The sequence below is a fragment of the Tamandua tetradactyla genome, chromosome 4 (assembly GCF_023851605.1).
Source record: "Tamandua tetradactyla isolate mTamTet1 chromosome 4, mTamTet1.pri, whole genome shotgun sequence".
NCBI classification, from domain to species: domain Eukaryota; kingdom Metazoa; phylum Chordata; class Mammalia; order Pilosa; family Myrmecophagidae; genus Tamandua; species Tamandua tetradactyla.
Genome location: NC_135330.1, coordinates 45,502,954 through 45,521,795, shown reverse-complemented (window position 1 = coordinate 45,521,795; position 18,842 = coordinate 45,502,954). Strand labels below are relative to the sequence as shown.

Sequence of the window (18,842 nt, the reverse complement as noted above, 5' to 3'; positions counted from 1 at the left end):
AAATATCTCAGAAACAGAACATCTTTTATAAGGGGGAATTTATTAAGTTATAAGTTTATAGTTCTAAGACTGTGAAAAGTCCCTATTAAATCAAATCTAGAAAAATGTCCAATTTAAGGCACAAACAGGAGGTTACTTTCACTCAAGAAAAGATGATGAAGTTCAGGGCTTCTCTCAACTGGAAAGGCACATGGCAAACATGGCAATGTTTGCTAGCTTTCCCTCCAGGCTTCTTGTTTCATGAAGCTCTTCCAGGGGCATTTTCCTTCTTCGTCTCCAAAGATCTGTGGTTGCATGGACTGTGGTGGTTCTTGTGGCTCTGTTGTGGCTCTCTCCAAAATGTTTCCACTTTTTAAGGACTCTGGTAAACTAATCAAGATCCTCTTGGAATAGGCAGAGTTACATCTTCCTTTAATCAAAAAGTTAGTACCCACAATTAGGTGAGACACAACTCCCTGGAGATAATCTAATCAAGTTTCAAAATACAGTGCTGAATAGAGATTAAAAGAATTGGCCACTCCCACAAGATGGATCAGGATTAAAGCATGGCTTTTCTAGGGTATATAATTCCTACAAGCCAGAACAGTCCATGTGGCATAACAGCTTGTGCAGCATCTTGGACATCTCCTCTTGCTCCAGTTCCCACTCAAAGATATCAACTTTTCTGGCCATTCAGTAAATATATTGGAGTATAACACCCAAATAAGGAATATTTAAATATCTCCAAAATCAAAAAAGGATAACTAAGTGGTGTAACTCTTTTTTGGTTCTAGGAGGGGTCAGATGCAACAGCATATCCCTCACCTTAGAAGGGATAGCTCTACATGTCTCCGCACCACTGGACACCTAGAAATTTCACTGAGGTGGAAGAGCCCTGTATTTTTGTTGGATTTATCTCCCATCCCCTGACATGCAATGCTTTACAATAAGTCTGCAGTAGTTGCTATTTCTTGCTCACTAGTCCCAATCAACATGATATTGTGAATGTACTGGACCAGTGTGATATTTTGTGGGAGGGAGAAATGATCAAGGTCCCTGTGGACAAATTGTGACATAGGGCTGGAGAGTTGATATGCCCCTGAGGCAGCACAGTGAAGTTATACTGCTGTCCTTGCCAGGTGAATGCAAACTGTTTTTGGTAGTCCTTAGTGGCAACTATTGAGAAAAAAAATTTGCCAGATCAATAACTGTATATCAGGTATCAGGCAATGTGTTGATTTGCTCAAGCAATGATACCACATCTGGAACAGCAGCTGCTTTTGGAATAACAACCTAGTTACGTTTATGATATTCCACTGTCATCCTCCAAGACTCGTGTTTTCTGCAAAGGACAAATAGGAGAGTTATATGGAGATGTGATGGAAATCAACACTCCTGAATCCTTTGTGCAGACAGTGGCACAAATCTCTGCAATCCCTCCAGGAATATGGTATTGGTTCTGATTCACAATTTTGCTAGATAGGGGTAGTTCTAGTGGATTCTACTTGGCCTTTCCTATCATACTAGTCCTCACTCCATGAGTCAGAGAGCCATTGTAGGATGTAATCTACAGGACAGGCTTGCTGGCCGAAGAAACAGTGAAAAAGTCTCTTACCTTCCTGAGAAAACTTCAAGTGATTGGATTGTCTTATTGGTGGGAAACATGCCTTGGCCAAAGATGTAATCAGCCACAGATGCTATCAAATGACTGATGATTTAATACAACAACATTCTGGTTTCTCAACTGGACACAAAACATCCTTGCAGCAATGGTCAAGCTAGTGCTTGCCTCACCAGACACCTGGGCATCATTTCTTGGCCAAGTTGACATCAGAACCCAACCATCACACTGGTTTATTGCATTCTGGCAGCATATACATCATAATTACATGGAACCTTGAATAGGGACTGACATCTTTTCAGTTGTACAGGTTAGTGTGAAGCCCCAACATATCCCAGAGTGATTTGAGCAGAGAATAAAAAAGTTTATGCAAAGCCCACTTGGGGAATGGAGAAAAATGTGGAAATATTATACTTCTTAACTTGGGGATTTCCTGATATTCTTATAAGCTTTGGAGACTACCAATTCAATGGGCTGAGCCCTCAATCTTGGTGCTTGCCATTATGAAATATTCTTGAAAAGTTGAAGCTAAGACTTCTTATAATTATGCCTAAAAGCCATCTCCAGAAAACATTTTTTTGCTGCTCAAAAGCAGCCTCTGTCTCTAAACCAACTGTACGTTTAAACTCATTGATTCATGTCCCCTATGTGGACATGAATCTCCCTATCAATGTGGGTCATGACTGCTGGAGATAAGCCTGAAACCAGCAGCATGGGATGAAAAAACCTTCTTAACCAAAGTGAGAAAAGAAATGAAACAAAATAAAATTTCAGTGGCTAAGAGGTTTCAAATAGAGATGAGAGATAGTTCTGGAAGTTAAAAGAAAATATTTAAATTTCTATATAGGTATGTTTCTTTAGTGTTTAGTATATTAGAATAGCTAGAACAAAACACTTAAAACTGTTGAATTGTAATCTAGTAGCCTTGATTCTTGAAGGTGATTTTATAACTATATGGCTTTTATAGTGTAACCATGTGATTGTGGAAACCTATGGCTGGCACTCCCTTTATCCAGTATATGGACATATGAGTAAAAAAATAAGACCAGTGCTCACTTCAGCACTGTCTTCAACAATACATATATTAAAATTCAAGCGATATAGAAAAGATTAGCATGAGCCCTGCTCAAGGATGACATGCAAATTTGTGAAGTATTCCATATTTTTCAAATAAGCCTACTCCAAGGCACATACTAATCAGTCTGTCAAAATTTGAAGAGAAGAAGAAAGTCCTGAAAGTGGTAAGAGAAAAGTGCTCTCCACATTCAAGGGAAACCACATAAAACTGAGTTTGGACTACTCAACAGGCACCATGGAGGCAAGAGGGCAGTGTTACAATATAATGTAAATCCCAAAAAAGAATAACTTCTTTTTTTTTTTTTTTTACATGGACAAGCACTGGGAATCGAACCCGGGTCCTCTGGCATGGTAGGCAAGCGTCTTTGCCTGCTGAGCCACTGTGGCCCACCCAAGAGAATAACTTCTAACAAGGAATTCTGTATCCAGCCAAGCTGCCCTTCAAAACTGAAGGAAAGATTAAAATTTTCACTGAGAGTTAAAGACTGAGAGAATTTGTCAACAAGAGACTAGACTGACCCTACAAGAAATATTAAAGTGAGTTCTGTCAGCTAAAAAAGTATTAAAAGACAGGATAGTTGAAGTTTGAAGGAGGACACAGAATTGAAGAGTAACAGTAACAGTAACTTTAAGAATAAAAAGAGAAGGGGAAAACAGATCTAACAAATACAAATAAAAGAGAATATTTTAGATTCAAGAAATGTCTTTACAGTAATAACTTTGAATGTTAATGAACTAAACTCACCTATTAAAAGGTATAAATTGGCAGAATGGATCAAGAAATATAAGCCATCTATACAATGTTTCAAGGGACTCATTTTAGACCCATGGATTCAAATAGATTGAAAGTGTAAGGATGGAAACAGATGTTCCATGCTTACTATAACCAAAAGAAAGCAGGAGCAGACAAAATAGACTATCAGAAAAAATAGACTTTGAATGTAAAGATGTCATATAAGACAAGGAAGGGCACTACTTATTAATAAAAGGGACAATTCACCAAAAAGAAATAACAATCATGAATACTTATTCGCTCTATCAAAGAGCTCCGAAGTACATGAGGCAAACATTGGCACAATAGAAGGGAGCACTAGATATTTCAACAATAATGTGGGAGAGTTCAATATGCCACTCTCCTGTATGGATAGAACTTCCAGACAGAAGATCAAGAGGGAAACAGTGAATTTAACAATTTGATAAATGAAATAGACCTAACAGAAATACATAAATTGTTATACCCCAAAACACCAGGATACACATTCTTCTCTAGTGCTCATGGAATGTTCTCCAGGATAGATCACATGCTGAGGCACAAAACAGGTCTCAATAAATTTAAAAAGTTTGAAATTATTCAAAGCACAAGCTCAGACCATAGTGGAATGAAGATGAAATTAAATAATCACCAAACAACCAGAACTTCCATAAATATTTGGAAACAACATAACACATTTCAAAGAAGAAATTGCAAGAGAAATTGGTAAATATCTAGAAATGAACAAAAAAGAAAACACAATTTATCAGACCTATGGGATGTGGCAAAGACAGTGCTGACAGTGAAATTTATTGCCCTAAATACTAGAAGAAAGAGCAAAAATAGAGGACTTAATAGCTCATCTGGAAGAACTAGAGAAAAAACAACAAATTAACCCCAAAGAAAATAGAAGAATAGAAATAACAATGATTAAAGAAGAAATAAAAATGAATTGGAGAACAACAACAACAACAATAACAATGAAAAACAACAGAGAGAATGAACAAAACCAAAAGTTGATTATTTGAGAAAAGCAATAAAATTGATGGACTCCAGGTAAGGCTGACAAAGGTGGATGAAATAAACAAAATTAAAAATGTTAAGTGGGTCATTACCATGAAACCTGAAGAAATATAAAAATCATAAGAGTATGGTATGAGCCAACAAACTAGTCAACAAACTAGTCAACTTAGATTAAATGAACAAATTCCCAGGAACACATGAACAACTTACACTGACTTGAGAAAAAATAGATCACAATAAACCAATCACAAGTATAGGATTCAATAAGTCATCAAAAATCTTTCCACAAAGAAAAGCCCAGGGCCCGATGGCTACACAGGAGAATTTTACAAACATTCAAAAAGAACTAACACCAAGTCTCTTCAAATTCTTCCAAAAAATTGAGTAAAAAGGAAACCTACTGAACTTATTTTGTGAAGCTAGCATCATCCTAATACCAATAACGGGAAAAGGTGCAACAAGAAATGTAACTTACAGGTCAATCTCCCTAATGCATACAGAAGCAGAAATTCTCAACAAAATGCCAGGAAATTGAATTCAATGTCACATTAAAAGAATTATATACCATAACTAAGTGTGGTTTATACCAGGAATGCTAGGATGGTTGAACACAAGAAAATCAATCAATGTAATACAACACATTAACAAGTAGAAAGGCAAAAAAATCACATGATCATATTGAGCGATGCTGAAAAATCATTCAGCAAAATGTAACATCCTTTTCTCATAAGAACACATCAACAGTTTAGGATATATGAAAAAAAACATAGCCAACATCATACTCAATGGTGAGAGAAAGAAAGCCTTCCCCTAAGATTGGAAATGAGACAAAGATGCCTTCTGTAACCACTATTATTCAACATAGTACTAGAAGTTCTAGCTGGAACAATCAAGCAGAATGAAGAAATAAAAAACATCCAAATCAGGAAGGAAAAATTAAAACTTTCATTATTTGCAGATGACATGATAATATACTTGGAAAATCCTGAGAAATCTATGATAAAGCTTCTTGAATTAAACAAATTCAGTGAATTAGTGAGATACAAGATTAACGTGCAAAAATTAGTAATGTGTCTATACTCAGGTAATGACCTAACCAAGGAGAAAATTATGGAAAAACTCCATTCAAAATACCAACTAAGGGAGGGCCATGGTGGCTCAGCAGGCAGAGTTCTCACCTGCCATACCGGAGACCCGGGTTCGATTCCCAGTGTCTGCCTATGTTAAAAAAAATAGCAACTAAATGAATCATGTATATAGGAACAAACTTAAAAAGGAATGTCAAGGACCTGAACACAGAAAACTACAAAAATTGCTAAAAAAAAAAATCAAAGAAGATATAAATAGGTGGAAAAACATTCCCTGCTCATAAATAGGAAGGAAATACAATTAAGATGTCAATTCTAACCAAATTGATCTACAGATTCCATGCAATACCAATCAAAATTCCAAGAACCTACTTTGAAGACTGGGAAAGTTAGTTATCAAATTTATTTGGAAACAAAATATATCACCTAAAAATATCCTGAAAGAGGACAAAGTGGGAGAACTATCACTGCCTGATTTAAAGCTTATGTTAAAACCACAGTTGTCAAAATTGCGTGGTACTGGCACAAAGACAGAAGTATTGACTAATGGAATTGAATCAAGAGTGTGGAAATAGACTACCAAAACTATGGTCAACTGATCATCAATATAGTCCCCAAATCCACTGAACTTGGACAAAATAGTCTTTTCAATAGATGGGCATGGGAAACTGGATATCAGTAGCCCTAAGAATGAAAGAGTATCCTTAAATTATACACACAGTGAATTAGAAATTTTCTGTAACACATAATCTAACTCAACCTATCTGGATAGCTCATTTAAACAACCCAAACACATGGAGCCCAGAATGGGAATGAGGGCTTGCAATTCTGTATAGATGAAGGCAATATCCAGATATGTCCCAGAGTATCTTGAGTAAATAATTAAAAAGTATTGGCAAAACCACTTGAGATACTGAATAAAAAATATGAAAAAATTAAACTCTTCTACCAAGGAAACCCACGACACTGTTTCAAACACTAGAGACTCCCAAGTCAATACACCAAGCCCTTGATCTTGAGGCTTACTCTTATGAAGCTTATTTCTGTAAGAGAGAAGCTAAGCCTACCTCTAGTTATGACTAACGGTTATTTCTGGAAAACTTCTTTTGTTGTTCAGATGCGGTCTCGCTCTTTAAGCCCAATTCTACAAATTCTACATGGAAAGTCGTTAGCATCCCCCCCATGTGGGATATGACATGCAGGGATGAGTCTGGTTCTGGCACCATGTGATTGAATACCTTCCTGGCCAAAAAGGGGAAAAGAAATGTATCAAAATAAGGTATCAATGTCTAAAAGAGTTAAAATAGAGGCACGTGACTATCCTGAGGTCTAAGCTTATGCAGGCTTCGTCTAGATATTCCTTATTGCCATAGTTTGTAAAACACCAATGAGGATCAATTCCCATGAACCTTAAAGAACACCTAGAGCTAAAGCTGAGATTATACAACTGTTCAATGCACGATTTACTTTCCAGAAACCTACAATCCCAAGATCATTCCTAAGCCAGATAAGTCCTGAAATGCAGACAGGCCAGTCTCTCCAAGATATTAATGAGTTCTATCGCCCATCCCATATGTTCTAGTTTGCTAGCTGCTGGAATGCAATATACCAGAAATGGATGGCTTTTGAAAAAAGGGAATTTAGTAAGTTGTTAGTTTACTGTTCTAAGGCTGAGAAAATGCCCCAATTAAAGTCTATAAAAATGTACAAATTAAGGTGCCGACAAGAAGTTACTTTCACTCAAGAAAGGCCAATGAATTTCAGGGTTTCTCTCTCAACTGGAAAGGCACTTGGTGAACATGGCAACATGTACTAGCTTCATCTCTAGCCTCCTGCTCCATGAAGCTCCCCAAGGGGTGTTCTCCTTCTTTATCTCCAAAGGTTGTTGGCTAGTGGACTCTGCTGTGGCTCTAAAAAGGGGCTCTCTCCAAAATGCTTTCTCTTTTAAAGAATTTCAGTAAGCCAATCAAGACCCAGCTGAAACGTGTGGCACCATATCTCCATGAAGATAACCTAATCAAATTCCCAACATACAGTGCCAAATAGGGTTTAAAGAAATGGCTGCCTCTGCAAGATTGGATTAGAATTAAGCATGGCTTTTCTAGGTACACAAATCCTTTCAAACCAACACACCATATTAATGACATCCCTTTCCAAAATGATGAAGTTAGAATGGGCATAGACCAAATACACCTAAAGATTAGAAGGAGGATCAAAGGAAAAGGAAAAGTTATAACAGAAAGATAGGTTTTAAAAATGAGTATGACTGCTGAATCATTATATTGATATTTCTTTTAGTCTCCAGTGTCCTGGAGCAGCTAGTAAGAAAAACCTGCAATAGTGAAAATGCAACCCATACCAAAATCTAAAATCTGTTCTATAACTACTTGTTACAATGTACTTTAAAATTTATTGCTTTATTGTATATATGTTATGTTTCTTAGTAAAAAATGTTAAAAAAAATAAGAACAAACAGTAATAGGCAAAATAAAGGGTATGAGATGTTCTGGGTGTTTCTTTTTATATCTGTTTATTTTTTGGAGTAATGAAAATGTTCCAAAAGTAAATGTAAAACTATATGATGATTCTGTGAACCATTGTTTGTACACTTTGTATGATTATATAGCATGTGAATATATATCAATGAAATTGCATTAAAAAATGTGGTACTGGCATAAATACATATATCCTGACCAATAGAAACAAACTGATAGTTTTTAAATAGGCCCCTTCATATGTTCAAATGTTTTTTTGACAAGGCAGCCAGGTTTACCTAGCTGGGACACAACAGCCTCTTCATCTAACAGTGCTTCAAGAATGAATATCTATATCCAAGAAATGAAAGAGGAACCCTATCTCAAGTATACAAAAAATGAATTCAAAAATGGATCAAAAACTTAAACATTAAACTAAGACCATAAAATTCTTAAAAGAAAATGTAGGAATATATCTTAAAGAACTTGAGGTGGTTTTCTAGACCTTAAACCCTGGGCACAAGCAGTGAAAGAAGAAATAGATGAGTGGGATCTTCTCAAAATTGAATACTTTTAAATGTCAAAGGACTTTGTCAAGAAAATAAAAATTCAGCCTACTCAATGGTAGAAAATATATGGAAACCACAAAACCGAAGAGCATGTCATATCTAGTATATATATAAAGAAATAATACAATTCAATAACAAAAAGACAAGCCTACTCCATTTAAAAATAGGCAAAAGAAATGGATAGACATGTTACCAAAGCAGAAATATAAATGGCTAAAAAACAATATGAAAAAATGCTCAACTATATGACAGAAATGCATATCAAAAGCATAATAAAATACAATTTCACACCTACTAGAATGGCCATTATAAAAAAAACAAACAGAAAACTAAAAGTACTGGAGAGGATATGGAGAAATACATCAACTTATTCACTGTTCATGGGAATGTAGAATGGTGCAACCACTTTGGAAGGCAGTTTAGCAGTTCTTCAGGAAACTAAGTATAAAATTGCCATGTGATTAGGCAATCCTGTTGCTGGGTGTATACTCAGAAAAAGCAGGGACACAAACAGATTTTTGCAAACCAATGTTTATAGCAGCTTTAGTCACAATTTCCAATATACGAAAACAGCCCAGATGTCCAACAATTGATGAGTGAGTAAAGAAACTGTAGTTATACATATGATGGATATAATGCAGCTGTAAGAAGGAGTGAAGTCATGATTCAAACAATGACATGGATGAACCTTGAGGGCATTACATTGAGCAAAATAATCTACAAATAAAAGGACAAATACCACATGTTCTCACTAATATGACTAACTAAAATGAGAAAAATCTGGGTGTTAAATTTGAAAGAAAAGTTTATTAGGAGATGGAAAGAGGGTAGAGATTGGGCAACTGATTCTTGAGGAATACAAAATGTTTAATAATATTAATTGTAAAGATTCAAAAATGGATAGCACAATACTGTGTGATGGTCACACAGTACTTTAAGTATCTAAACAGAATTTCAGTATGTTTGTAAGAGGAAGGCTAGGGTTGTGTCTTTATCCATCAGAAGGAAAGATAAAGAATAAAAACTGGAAATGTATAACTTAGATGAAACTAGAGTTGATGATGGTTAATTGTAAAAATATAAAAAAGTTCTTACATGAACTAGAACAAATGAACATTAATATTAAAAGGTGTTAATAATAGAGTGGTACATGGAAAAATGCAATTAATGCAAATTAAAGTCTACAGTTAACAGTAACATTGTAACATTCTTCCATTCATTGTTACAACGTACTCTACCGAAGCTAAATGTCAATGATAGTGGGATAAAAGAGTTCTGGGATTTTTCTTTTCACAGGAAATGATAATGTTGCTATATTGACTATGGCAGTGAATGCATAACTATGGTATTATACTAAGAACCCCTGATTTTACTGATTTTACACTTAAGTGGGATTGTATGGTGTGTGAATAAAAGTGTTTTTTGTTTTTTTTTTTTTTTAAAGTTAATGAGAAATACCAAACCCCAGCCCAGGAAACTCAGTGACTATGAATCAGCATAAATCCCAAAAACTCAATACCTAGGCATATAATAGAAATAGCAGAAAATCAACTTCAGAATGAAAACTTTGAAAGCAGTCAAGTCACCTGGGAAACCATATTCACTATGGAGGAACCAGAATAAGTATTACATCAGACTTCTTGTTAGCAACCATGCAAGCAAGAAGAAGAGTACAATGAAATGTTTAGTCTCCAAAGGAAACATAAAAAATAAAAAAACTCACTATTTTACATACAATTAAATTATCATTTGAAAGGTCTAGAATAATAAACATGCATTCTCAGGAAAACTGAACCAGGGAATTACTCATCAGCAAACCTTGCTGTAGGAAGTGTTAAAAGAAGTTCTTCATGGAGAAGGAAAATAATATAGATCAGATACTAACATATATAAAGAAAGGAAGGACATTGGAGAAGGGATAAATGAAGGGGAAAAATCACATATTTTTCTTATTCTAAATTGATGTAAAAAATAACTCTTTGTTCAAAGAAATAGTAGTACAAAATGATGTACGATTACAGCATATAGATAATTGAAATAAATGACAACAATATCATAAGATATGTGGAGGAAGATAATTGCTATACTCTGTTATAAGGTGTCTCCACTAAAATGAAATTATGGATAGTTATGAATATCACTGCAACCACTACAAATTACTTTTTTAAATATAATTGATATATTTTTGAGAGGAGATAAAACAGAATTATACAAATGTGGGAAAAATTTTAAAAACAGAGACAAAGAACAAATGCAATGAATAGAAAGCAGTTACAAATATGATAGATATTTATCTCACTATATCAATAACAAATGTAAATGTGAGATGTCTAAGTACATCAATTAAAGTCAGAGACTGTCAGAATGTATTATGCAAAACAAAACAAACAAAAATAAACCTAAGACTCAACTATACATTGCCGATATGAAGCAAACTTTAAATGTAAGAAATCAGGTAGTTTTCAAGTAAAGGTTTGGAGAAAGGTATTTCATGAAAACAGTAATAAAAAAAATACCTGGAGTAGCTATACTATTTCAAATGAAGCAGAATTCAGAACAAAGGAAATTATTAGGGACAAATAATGGGGTGAGTTTTCCAAGAAGACATGTATCTTTGACATACCTATCAACAGAGGCCCAAAATATGTGAAGCAAAAGCTGATAAAGCTGTAAGGAGAAACACACAGTTCCACTGTTATATATATGTAGATGGAGGCTTCTATACCACTTTCTCAGTCACTGATGCATCAGGCCAGCAGGAAATTAGTAAAGATGCAGATGACATGAATGGTCAATCAGTTTGACCTAATTGATAAATATATACAGAATATTCTATCCATTACAGCAAAACACATTCTTTTCACAATTAGATGAGTCCTATGTGTTCCGGGGAAGAAGACCACAGGGTGCCATTTTCTTCATATCTTATCAGGAGTGTATACTATCCACATGAATTATTATGTGGATGCTGACCTTGTTCACCTGGCTAAGGTAGTGTTTGTCAGGTTCTTCTTTGCAAAATTACTCTTTTTCCCCCTTTCCGTACTTTCTTCTTTGGGGGTATGTTCTTCATGCTTATGGAATGGGGAGTTATGTTCTACCTCCTTCGACGGTTGAAGAGCTACGAAAATTAATTCAAATTCTTCTGCACAAGAGATACGTCTCTTTTTATCCATTCATTACATTCAATTATGTATTTATTTCAGTTTGTAATTGTGGGTATTTATTTTGCATTTTGGTTATAACCCAATATTATTTTATTTTATGCTCAAAGTTTTCTGTTGGTTCCTATTTCCCTTTTACACCCATAATGGTGATTTTTACTTGTTTTGTAAGCCCCTCTTCATTTTCTGTCACTGCACAAAACTGTAGGACCAACTTGTATATCACCTACCCCAGTTCTGGAATCATCCACACCCCCAAGGGCACCTAGTTACTTTGATTATAATGCAATTATAAACCAAAACCTGGGTGCCAGGTTTGTTCCTTGCCGCTCTCATCCCTCTTAGTTGACAGAGCAAGGATAAAAGAGTAATATAAAGAAGTCATTATTTCCTAGATGTTGGCACTGAACAAAGCACACTGGGTTAAAAACTAAAGAAATCTGAATAAAGTAAGATGTTAGTCAATAATAATATTCTAATAATCATTAATTATAACAAATGTGTCATATTAGTTGAAAGTTGAAGTTGAAAGTGAAGCATGTAGGAAGCCTCTGTCCAATCTTTTGTGAATCTAAATATGTTCTAAACAAAAGGTTTAGTTTAAAAATCATGAATTTATAGGATATTCAGTATATTACCAGATGTTTCATAAAAAAAAAAAAACATTTGCCAACAAAAATGTACACTCTTAAGTAAGATGTCCTAGGAAGTATTGCTTAACAACAATTAAAAAATCAATGGGTTAGTACTTCGTCTTTCTCCTCTCAAATCCATATTCTCATTTTTCCTATGTAAAATACCCAGCAAGATTATATTTCTTTATCTCACTTGTAGGTAGGTGGAGCTATGTGCTATATATCTAAATCCTCACCAATGAAATGTGAATGTAAATCTGCCAAGTTAGAATTTGGATTCATCCAAGCAAAAGAGAGGCCTGGCCTTTATCCCCAGCACCTGTGAGGTAATTTCTAAACCTTTAAAAATTTCGAAAATGAGTGTCTTTGTTAGTCATGGTGGACCCATCCCACTCATCACATCTAATAGCTTATGCGAAAAATGTGATTCAAGTTAGGCCTCTTGAGATACATGATATCAGTGCAAACTGTGGGGAGAGAGTGGCTGAAAATTGAGTTCAGCCACATGGACAGTTAATTAATCAATGATGCCTACATAATAAAGCTCCAAGCAAAGCACTGGACTTCAAATCTCAGGTGAACTTCCTGGATTGGCAGCACTCCATGCGTACTGTCATACATTGATACAGAGAAGGTAACGCGCCCTAGGATAGCAGGAGCCTTGGTTTGGGATCCTCCTAGACACCACCCTGTGCATTTCTTCCTCTGACTATCTCAAATTTGTATCCTTTCCTAAATATACCTTTGACGATAACAGCTTTCAGTGAGTTCTGTAAGGCTTTCTGCAAATTACCAAAACTAACTTGGTTTTGGAAAACCCTGAAACTCGCTGTTGTTGTCAGAAGTTAGGGTGGTCTTATGTGGCCTCTTACCTCTGACCTTGCTCTTGGATCCTAACTCCTTGCAGTTAGGACCCGAAGTCTTGGACTGACATGGCATTTTTGAGAACTGTGCCTTTAACCTCACAGTTTGGCCAGCTCCGGTAAAATGATATCAGCAATGCCCATCTCATTTGGTTACAAGAAATTTGCCTTAAACTTACACTTTTTCTTTCTTCTTTGTGAATGACCATGAAGGAAGCAACCCTGAAAATCATGGGCAAGGATGGAAGAGCCCCTCACTATTACTGAAACGACAGACTTCTGAGCAGATCCTAAAAACCCATCCCATCCTGCATGTTAAATGAGAAAGAAATAAATCTATCTCTGTCTTTAGTCATTCCATTTTAGGTCTCTTTATATTTGTTCAGGCTTCATTCTAACTAACACAAGCAGTACGCTTTCCATGCATTACTTTTTCCGTAATGTATCCTCTAATTAATATCTAACTATGGTAATGTGTTTTTATAATAGTGAGAACAAAATTTACAATTCAAAAATATAGAAATGCTTCATTTATTCAGTAATTCATCAGGGAGTAATTTTTTTTTTAATTTATAATAATATTTTCCAGAATCACAAACTTCATAACGCCTTTATGGCCTGAAACTGTTTTGCTTCTGATAGAGCTTTTTCTAAATGTCTTATACAAGTATACCAAGTAATCATAATGGCCATCAATTACTTTATGCTGTTGTAATAGTAAACAGCCTGTAGTTATTATTTTGGCACATGAGCTTGTTTTGCTGTAAAGTAAATGACTCCATATTGCTGTAATTTTTGTGTTTCTGTCTCTTGCACAAGAAATAGTCAATCATTTGGGCACTTAGCAACATGTAACTGTTCTAACACTCTTTTAAAAAATGTACTGCTCTCAGTTAAGGTGGTTGTGTCTGAATTAAGAGTAATTTAAATGTAAGTAGTGACCTGGTACAATCCTCTGTGATTAAGGGCATAAGGTTTTTGCACCTGTGGAACATATAATTTGACCAAATATGATTTGTCTTTGTGAAAATAGAAGTCCAGAAGAGTACTACTTATCTGTTATTGCCTATTGTGAGTCAAGGGTTTTACAAATATTTTCTGTTCTTTTGGAATATTTATCTAATATTAGATGGTGCTAGATTTGTCCAAGTTCATTTTACAAACTACTTCAATGAGATAAGGCTACATAAAATTTGAAAGATTTAGGTTATTTTTCCTACTGAGTCAGTTATTAAATCATATATTAATTTATTCAATAACAACAAAATACCAACCACTTATCATACGCTATCACACTGCTAAATTCTGGGAATAAAACAATAGAGAACAGTTATATAATTTTCAGAGCTCAATGGAAAATGAAAATATGGGGCTACTTGTTCAAAAATTATTAAGAATTTTAAGACAGTGACAGTAGAGCATTAAATCAAGCTCTTTTAAGTGCTGGGCTGTTGGTGACTGCCTAAGTGGCATGTCCTCAAAGCTGGCCCTGAGTGCTCTTTATGGGCACACAGGTACATGCTCCATGTGCATTCATGCCTTCTTCACTTGCTGAGATACACAAACGTGGCAGGACCTCGAAGAGTCATAGACCCAGAGATAAGAGATATATGTTAGCTCTGCACTACCTACTTCTGAATGACTATAGAAGAAAAAAATACAATTCTGTCTGGTTTTAAATTATTGTATGTCTTAGAATTTTTGCAATAACACATTCTCAGATGACAAATATTTCAATTGCAAATTTTCAAAAGGCCTCTGTTCTAATTTTCTAGCTGCCAGAATGCAATATATCAGAAATGGAATGGCTTTTAAAAGGGACAATTTAGGGTGGGCCACGGTGGCTCAGCAGGTAAGAGTGCTTGCCTGCCATGCCCGAGGACCCGGGTTCGATTCCCGGTGCCTGCCCATGTAAAAAAAAAAAAAAGGGGGGGGGCAATTTAATGAGTTGCTAGTTTACAGTTCTAAGGCTGAGAAATTGTCTCAGTTAAAACAAGTCTATAGACATGTCCAATCTAAGGCATCCAGAGAAAGATACCTTGGTTCAAGAAGGCCTATGAAGTTCAGGGTTTCTCTTTCAAGTGGAAGGGCACATGGCAAACACCGTCAGAGTTGCTCTCTCATCTGGAAGGGGACATGGCGAACACGGCATCATCTGCTAGCTTCTTCTCCTGACTTCCTGATTCATGAAGCTCCCCGGGAGGCGTTTTTTTCCTTCATCTCCAAAGGTCGTGAGCTGGTGGACTCTGCTTCTCATGGCTATGTCATTCTGCTCTGTTCTCTCTAAATCTTTCATTCTCCAAAATGTTCCCTTTATTATAGGACTTAAGAAACTAATCAAGACCCACCCAATTGGATGTAGACATGTCATCCCCTAATCCAGTTTAACAACCACTTTTGATTAAATCACATCTCCACGGGGATGATCTAATTTCAATCTCAAAACATATAGCATTGAATAGGGATTAGAAGAAATGGCTGCCTTTACAAAATAGGATTAGGATTAAAACATGGCTTTTCTAGGGTACATACATCATTTCAAACCACCCCAGCCTCACTGCAAATTTGACTGTATGTTATTTCAATGCCCACACATTACCATTAATTTTATATTTAATTTTTAGAGATATAAATTAAAGTTCAACAAAATTATTTACTTAAGTGATACCGAACTGTCATTAATATTGTCAAGGTTATGCCTCTGTTACTGGTTTTGTTACATGATATATCAATTTCAATAATTAATGTTGATGTCAATTATTTGAAATGCTTTACATATACAAAATATTACATACTGTATATACTTTATCTGGCTTCATTACGCTTGTCATCATCAATATCAGAAATTATACTGAATATATAACATTCTAGACACTGGAGGATAAGCTAGGGGTGTGTGATATAAGGCTTTGTTACTGCCTTCGAGGGCAGTAAAATAAATCTTATGATGGAGAACATACATTCTTTACTTCCTATCTACTAATGCTGAAAAAAATAGTTAATGTAATTTTTGTCTGTTTTTTTTGTTGTTGTTGTTCTTTTTTAAGCAATAAAAGCTATTCCTCCAACTGAAATCCATATAAATGAAAGAAATTAAAGCGATCCCTGTACTTTGGACAAATTGTGTCAAAATAGTATATAAGATGCTAAGCCCTGACCATTTAGCCCCATCATTGATCTCTTTAATGGCACCTAACTGATTTCCTAGCATTTACTTCTGGGACATATAACATAGAAACCACTGCATTAATAATAAATGGCAGTCAGGAACTCTGATTTTGCTGCACTAAGCATTTTATGAGTGGCTTCTGGTGCAATGCAGAACCCACTTACCTCACCCACTACCTGGGTTCCTTCTCTATTAAATTAAGTGTTTGATCTTAATATGCTTTAAGGTCTCTCCCAACTTAAAAATTTCTATTATTTCACATTCAAAATGATTCAAATTTTAAGGAATACAATTTACTGTATGAAAGTGGGTTAATAGAGTTCTCTTTGGGCAAAAGTAGTTGTGGAATGCTGATAGCAATGAGGGCTGTTGGCTGAGCTTTAACCTGTGAGTAGGATCTTAATAAATTAGGAGGGAGAGGACATTCCTGACAAATGAACGTTATGAAATTTGGGAATGCAAATGCATGTCCTAGTAACAATAAATACATTTGTTTAACATTGCTGGAAATTTTAATTTTCACTTTTGAATCAGACACTTTGATGTTGGAAGAGTGAACTTTTTTTATTGTAACATTGCTGAACACAATGATTTTCCATTTCTCATAAAGACTTTATCTCAGACATTTAAAAATTAATACTGCTTCACATTGGCAAGGCTTCCTGGACACGATCAGACACATTTGGCAACTTTAGTAATAAAGTCGCATTTAGGTTTGCCAATATCGCAGTTGCTGAAATCATAATGTCTATTGTCACATGCTGATGGGTGAGATGGAATAAAAAATTAAAAAGGGAATGATTCATTAAGTGAACTCACTTTCTACAGTAAATTATATTCCTTAAATTTTATGCTAATAACATTGAATACAGGAATTATAAGAAAGTATAACTAAATTTTAGAGAAAAATGCCACTCAGAAAAATGAGTCAGTAAAATCAAGGCTTTAAAAATTCAGCTGTCTATTCAGAAGATTCCAATAAAAATGTGATTACTATAGATTCACACAAAAGAAGGCTGTAGTCTTTTCAGCTACACTAAAACCTTTTCAAAATAAAAATATGTCAAAGGTAAAGTTTATCTACAGGAACTCTAAAGAAAGGAGAGCCCAAGATTCATAATTCATCTGTAGTTCTCCAATAATACCCAGAGTGAGCATGTCCTGAAAACTATTTCCTCTTTTAAGTTTTGTTTTTTCTATTTTAACATTCGTAAAAATGGAGTCTATGTCATATAAAACAGGTACCATTAATATGATAGCAGTAATTTTTCTTTTAGTTTTCTAAAACGCTTTTTTAAAAACTGATAGAACTGCTTAAAATCACTGTCTCAGAAGTAATAAATATATTTCATGCCAGCTATGATAATGAATAAATTCAGTCCTTGTTTATTTATTAACAAATTATTTTATAGAAATAAATGCATGGCATAGTTCTAACTGTTATGCAAATATTATCTTATTTAATTCTCACAGCAACCCAGTGAAGTCTATTTTTATCTCCGGTTCATAAACTGAATAAACCAAAGTACAGACAGGTGAAACAAATACCCCAAGGTCACCCAGTAGATACATCATAGAACCAGGATGTAAGCTGTGGGATTCTGATCCCAGACTCAGGGTTTGCTAAGCACTATAATTTCTGTCTCATATGCATTTATACATGTCCCTTTATAGCAACTTCATCCATGGTTTTCGTTTATTTTAAGAAAATCTTAGAGAACCTAAGTTCTCATATTGATTAGGGATATAACAACAATTTTAGCACATTTTAAAAGTGTACTAATAATTATTGACTCACTTCAACTACTTTATTGTACTTCTGTTTTTAAAAAATGATAATTGACTATGTATTCATAATATCAGTATGAAAAACCTGGAACGTATTTTTTTTTAGCTATGTGGAAATCACTGTGTATTTAATAACATAACCAAACTACTTTCTCAGACACAAACCATATCCCTTGGACCATTGCTCCTTAATTTCTTTATTTTCCAGCTCTTTTTACTCAGTTAGTATGACTCACTCCATTGAATGTTTGCATTGACAAGCAGCCAGTATTCATAAGATGTTAGTAAGTGTATTATTTTCCATTGGCTGTGTAATAAATTACCCTATACTAGGTGGCTTAAAAACAACAACAAAAATATTTTTTCACAGTTCTGGAGGCCTTAAGTCCAAAATCAGTATGATTGGGTCAAAATCAAGGTATTTGTGAAACAGCACTCCCTTTGTAGGCTCAAGGGAGAATCTGGCTGTTGCTTCTCCCAGCTTTGATGACTTCTGACTTTTCTTGGCTAGTGGTAGCATCCCTCAGTCTCTGCCTCTGACTTCATATCACCTTCTCTGTGTCAAATTCCTTTCTGACTTTCTCTTCTAAGGATGGATGTGATTGCATTCAGTCCAACTAATAATGTAGGGCAATCTTCCT

The 18,842-nt window shown here is 35.0% G+C and overlaps 1 long non-coding RNA gene and 1 other non-coding gene across 2 annotated transcripts; both read left to right on the top strand.

Moving 5' to 3' along the window:
* The first annotated feature begins 1,826 nt into the window (after nt 1-1,826).
* LOC143678920 (uncharacterized) lies at nt 1,827-13,568 on the top strand. The gene is made up of 3 exons (XR_013173477.1): nt 1,827-1,910; nt 12,581-12,707; nt 13,458-13,568. It is a non-coding gene; the product is annotated as an uncharacterized LOC143678920 (long non-coding RNA).
* On the top strand, nt 2,666-2,767 carry LOC143681873 (U6 spliceosomal RNA). Its single transcript, XR_013174925.1, has one exon. It is a non-coding gene; the product is annotated as a U6 spliceosomal RNA (small nuclear RNA).
* Nucleotides 13,569-18,842: the final 5,274 nt, after the last annotated feature.